Source organism: Panicum virgatum, chromosome 7K (assembly GCF_016808335.1).
Source record: "Panicum virgatum strain AP13 chromosome 7K, P.virgatum_v5, whole genome shotgun sequence".
Classification (NCBI taxonomy): Eukaryota; Viridiplantae; Streptophyta; class Magnoliopsida; order Poales; family Poaceae; genus Panicum; species Panicum virgatum.
The window spans coordinates 30,249,443-30,255,442 of record NC_053142.1 but is presented as its reverse complement, the minus strand read 5'-3'; positions in this window follow the sequence as shown (position 1 = coordinate 30,255,442).

Sequence of the window (6,000 nt, the reverse complement as noted above, 5' to 3'; positions counted from 1 at the left end):
CCATGAACTCCTTTGAACGCCGGTCGGCCATGTACATCCATTGCCGACTCATCTGGGTCCACAATACATTTATATACATCATTGTACTGTACAAATAGTTCATTCATTCTACCAATTTATAACAATATATTTATATAATTGATAATGCATATAACTATAATAAATAGATGCTATTCACTTATCAAATAAATTGAAAAAACATATAAATACAATAATTTGATAGTATTCAAATATCAAATAAATTGATAACGTATATAACTACAATAATATGCTACCAATAAAAATAATTATCACATATATAAACTAAATCAAGTAATAACTATTTCTAAAAATTAATTGCTAAGTTATAAAGAAAAATAACTAACCTTTTTTTTTAAAAAAAAAGTAAAAATTCGCCTCCCCTCACCCCACTCAGCTGTCATGAACAGTGAGTTCACAGCAGCTTGAGAGGGGGAGGAGCTGGGGTATTTATAGGTTCGGGCCAAAGGCACCGGTTGATTTCAATGACCCGGTGCTAAAATTAATTCAATAGAACCGGGTCAAGGCACCAACCGGTGCCTTAGGCCCGAGCTCCTGGCAGCTGTCACGTTTCATTTCCATAGGAACCGGTTATTCCTATAAACCGGTTCCTTTAGCGCCGCCATCATTTGGTACCGGGTGGTGGTTCAGACCGGTTCCGATGGTGAAGCATTGGAACCGGTTGGTACCACCACCCGGTGCCAATTTCCCTCCACTAGATCGTCGATGGCCAAAGGTACCAGCTGCTGTTGCAACCGGTACCGATGGGTACCATCGGTACCGGCTACAACAGCAGCTGGTACCTTTGGCCAGGACCGATGACCCGTTTTCTAGTAGTGTTCCAAGCTAAGCCAGCAAAGTGCTTTGAACCAAATTTCTCTTGAGAAAGGACAACCCAGCAACAAGTGATCTATAGTTTCTGACAACTGATTGCATAAGACACAAGTGTCATCATCTTGCAGGCCATGGCGCTTACGCCGATCCGTCGTCCAACATCGATCATGGAGTACCAACCAGACAAAGAACTTGCATTTCGCCGATGCCCGTGTTTTGTGGAGGATCTTAGCTCCTTTGATTGGATGCTGACCAATGAAGAAGGATCTATAGGCGGAAGAAGTGGAGAAAATTTTATCCGGGGTCCACATCCAGCAAATTCGGTCGTCATGACTGTCGTCAAGCTGAACCTCCCTTATAAGGTCCCAAACGTGCAAGTATTCTAGGAGAACTTGCACCATAAGCGCACCAGAAATGTCACGGATCCACTGATTGTCCTGCAAAGCTTCTGCGATCGTTCTCCACTTCTTTGCTCGAGGGCCAACAACATTTGAGAGGCATGGCGCGAGGTCAGAAATGGACCGACCCTGCAGCTAACGATCGATCCAGAAGAGCGCCTTACGGCCATCACCAAGCGCAACGTAAATTGAAGCCGCAAACATTGCCTCCACGACCTTATCTGTCTCATCCGGAAGCTCATGCCAAGGATGTGGATCCTCGGATCTTCTTTGCCATAGCCATCTCATACGCAAGGCATACCCAAATCGCTGCAAGTCAATGATTCCTGACCCTCCCAAATCGTGCGGGCGACATACTCTCGGCCAGGCCACAAGGCAATGTCCCCCCTTTGCTAAATTTGCTCCTCTCCAAAGGAAACCCCATCTAAAACTGTCAATGCAGCTGATCACCCATGGGGAAAGATTAAGCACGAAAGCCGTGTGGGTGGAGATTGCAGAGAGGGTACTCTTAATCAACACTATTCGGCCAGCCCTATTCATAAGTCCCGCCTTTCAAGTGGGCAAGCAGTTGGCGACTTTGTCCCCCAAAGGCTGGAGATCAGACTTGCTCAGCTTCCGTAGCCCAAGCGGGATGCCCAAATATTTGATGGGAAAGGGGTCAATCCTTCCAGGAAAATGCGCAAGCAATTGCACTGTGGCCTCCAGATCACACTGTATTGGAGATATAAGGCACTTGGCCGGATTTGTTCTAAGACCCGATGACCCCGCAAAGATCTCAAGTATGGCCCTAATTAACGCCAAGTCCTGCTGATCCGAAGAGGTAAAAATCACAACATCATCGGCATACAGGAAAGCCCTCTCTGTAATCCTCGAGTGCAATGCGCACAGCAGCCCCTGATCATCAGCCAGCCATAATAGGGCATTCAACACCTCCATTACAAGCACAAACAAAAGTGGCAAAAGTGGGTCGCCCTGCCGGAGTCCCCTCGCATGACAGATCCGTCTTCCCGGGGATCCATTCAAAATAACTTCTGTCCTTGCCGAAGAGAGTATAATGGAAATCCAATTTACCCATTGTCTAGAGAAGCCGAGGTGATGTAGTAATCCCAACAAGAAACGCCAGTTAACTGTGTCAAATGCCTTAGCACTGTCGATCTTTAGCAGTGAACATGACACTTTGCTTCGGTTCAGAAGCTTAGCTGTTAATTGAACTGTCTTGTAGTTTTCATGGATGAGACAAGCTCGTATGAAGGCACTCTGGTTAGGTTTGACAAGGCTGCCCATATGTGGAGCCAAGCGTCGGGCCAGCACCTTGGTGAAATGCTTAGCAAAGTTGTGAATCAAACTAATTGGTCTGTAGTCATTGATGGTTGTAGCTTCTTGTTTCTTGCGGAGCATTACCATGTAAGCCTGATTTACCAAGTAAAAACTCCGATCATCAAGCATGGAAAGCCCTTAAAATGTGAGCTTTCATAATAGGCCAAGCTGTCCTGTAAAAAAACCGTGAATCCATCAAGACCCGACGCCTTATCTGTGGGCATATCAAGAATCGCCTGCCAGATTTCTTCTTCCGTGAAGCACTGATCAAGAGGGACATCATTGAGAACCGGTAGGTGCAGTTTGTTCAATTGTAATTGGACTTGCTGGCATCCCTGTGTACCCATGATGGAGTCAAAGTGATCAAAAACCGCTTGAGCCATCTCCTCATCCTTGAACAAGACAGCATCACTAGATCGCAGCTTGGTGATAAAGTTTTTTTCGGTTTCAATGACAGGCCTGCAGGTGGAAGAATTTCGTGTTGGTGTCCCCTTCTGCAAGGTATGTGATACGGGATCCCTGGCGCACCAAAGTTCTTTGCAGCGAAGCAAGGCCCAAAGAACAAAGTTTTGCCTTTCTTCTAAGTGCCAGCTCATGTGGCGCAAGGGTTCTAAAGTCCTTAGCCAAATCCAACCTGAACACAATTTCTTTTGCGATCGCTAACTGCAGGTGCACGGACCCAACATGTTTAGCACTCCAGCTTTTGCCGTGTTCTGGAGCCTCCCTGTGCGACCAAGGTAGTGGGGCATTCCTAGCCTCCTCAATCACCTAGAGATAACCATCACATCTTGGCCAGAAATTTTCAAAGCAGAAGCGCTTGCAATAAAGAGATGTTCTCCTGCCTGACCAATTCACGCACCACATTGCGACGAGATTGAGAGTTCAGACCCCACACATTCCATACAAGACAGTTTTCGTTTAACATAGGCAGTAGTTTTGCGACCAAACCAACCAGGGACTCAAGACGCCATCACAGGTGCAACCACCTCCGCTATCACGGAGCCCATCCCCTTAGGTAGTAGAGCATCTAGGGCTTCACAGTGGGAGACGGTGAGGGTGGAGGAGAATGTATCTGTAAACTGCTGGTATGAAGTAGCATCCGGCGGCCGGGTGTCCGAAGTCACCCTGAGCTTCTTCATCATCACATTTTGCGCCTGTATCGCGGCTTCGTGGCACGGTGATGAGATTTCTTTGCAAGTCTCTCGCTGCGCCTAATAGAGAAGGCTTGCAGAGGCTGCTGGGAAAGTCGTTTTGGTGAAGTTTGTAAGACCGGTGCAGGGGCTTCCCTGCAAATAGCAATTGCGAAATTAACGACCGCCTCCATTGCTGGCGAACCTACGTCAGAGAACAAATGTAGAGGGAGGGTCTCCCTAATTCCCCTAGCGACCGTGATGTTGCGCAAAGAAGAGTCGCAACACACAGGCTCCGCAGCCGGATCATCAAAACATACCGTCTCCAAGGCAACCCTGTCCGGTGCGAAGCAACCATCTGGCGAAGAAGGTGCAGCATCAGGCTGCAAGTCTACCGGTGAGGACCAAAAATCCTCATCACACGTTGTTGGAGTTGTTGGGGCAGAATGCAAATCCAGTTCCATCAGCATGGGGTCCTCACGCAGTAGAATCCCTGCAAGGCACTGCAAGGAAACCAGCGTGGTTGCTGCGTCCAGATTACAGGCCCTCGTAAGCGACCCGTTTACCTCCGCTTCAAGCAGCATGGGATCAAAATCCCTGGCAGCCATAGTGACAGAACGACTATCGTCACCAAGGAAAGCTGTTTCATCTCGGGGCACACAAGAAGACGCCCTTCCGCGAGCCAGCTGCGGGGAAGGCACCGAGAAGGAACCAAAAGAATCGGGCACTGAAGCAGCCCGCCGAACATTGAATCCACCGGAGCATCCGCATTGCGACCCCCAGCCGTTCCAGAGGAACACCGTTCGCCGCGGCCACGGACCAGACCGGGATCACTGATGGAAACCCGGATAGTCATCTTCATCGTCTGAGTCGCTTAAGGTGCAGTCCAGCAGCGTGCCAGAATCATCCGACGAGCCGGAATCATTCCAATCATGAATCTCGAGAATTTCAATTTCCACCTTGTAGCGCAGCAGGGGCAAGTCGTGATGGATGACTTGCTCGGGTCTAAGGAAAATCACATTATTGCCCAGGTTTGGAACACGTTCAGGAATGCGTATAATTGCCTCATTAGGGATCCGATCAGGATCACAGCACCAAACGTACGGCTGTCTGAAAATGACATGAATCAGCATGCGCCACCGTAGTAGGAGTAAGTTCAGGTTCCGCACAAGCATCACCCAAAACGACCTGCGCAGTGGCCACCGACCACGCGTGCGCCGGGATGCCACGAATTTCAAGCAGCACCCGATATCTCATTGTCTCCCCCTCCGCCATGGATAGTCTGCTCCAACAACGAAAGTGCAGCACCATGTCAACGCAAGAGAGGGGAGGTGCATCCAGCACACGCTGTAGATTCGCCGAACATCGGAAAATGACCAAGAAATCTTCAGGCCAGTGTCGATGTAGAGTGAAATCTTTCGCAGTATGGCGTAGTTGTCTTGAATGAAGCACCAAACCTGGTACGGTGCGAAAGAGGGACGTGTACGCAGCACCAGAACCGTCAAGGCATTGGCGACCAATCTATCTTCCTCCAGCTGCAATTCCGCCAAGCGAGGGGTGGTGCAGACCGCGACTGGTGGGCGACGAGAGGGGTGCACCACGGAAATTTCGGGGCGAGCACCGACAAGCTTCCACGCCCCATCGGCGATGCATCACGACCCTCCGGCGAAGCCGCGCAGATAGAAGGTGGCCGGAATAGGCACGACCTGTGGATGCCGAATCTTCAGAAGCTGTTGACGCTGATGCAGCGGAGCGACCCAACCCTCGGGAGTTAGCTGCAGCCGTCGCGTCCGCGGCAGGGCCAGCACAGCGGACCGGACGGCCACGACCCCGCAAGGGGGGCCCCGAGAAGTGCGGGCGCTTGCAGTTCTTGGCAACATGACCCACCTCCTCACAGCGGAGACAGCGAGAAGGGCGAGTGCAGCAGGCGGCGACATGGTCATATGCTAGGCAGTTGAAGCATCTTCCTACTAGATCCGCAGGGACTGGCCGACAATTGCTGGGATGCCGGGGCAGGCATACAGCCCTCCTGGCGCGCTTCTTGTTGACGACGACGCAGAAGCCTTCTTCATCCACCATGGGGGAGGAGCGCGACCGGGTGATGGAACCACCCCCATGGAGTGACCGCCGCGCATCGGCCATGAAACCACCAGATCCGCGCACAGGAGAAGCGGATCTACGACGACCCTCGACCGCCAGGCCTTTCCCCTTGGGAGAGGAGCAGGGCAGGAGCCAATGGAGCTCCTCCTCGTCCTCATCCTCGAAATCGGAAGGGAGGCTAAAACAGATACCCTCTCGCGATC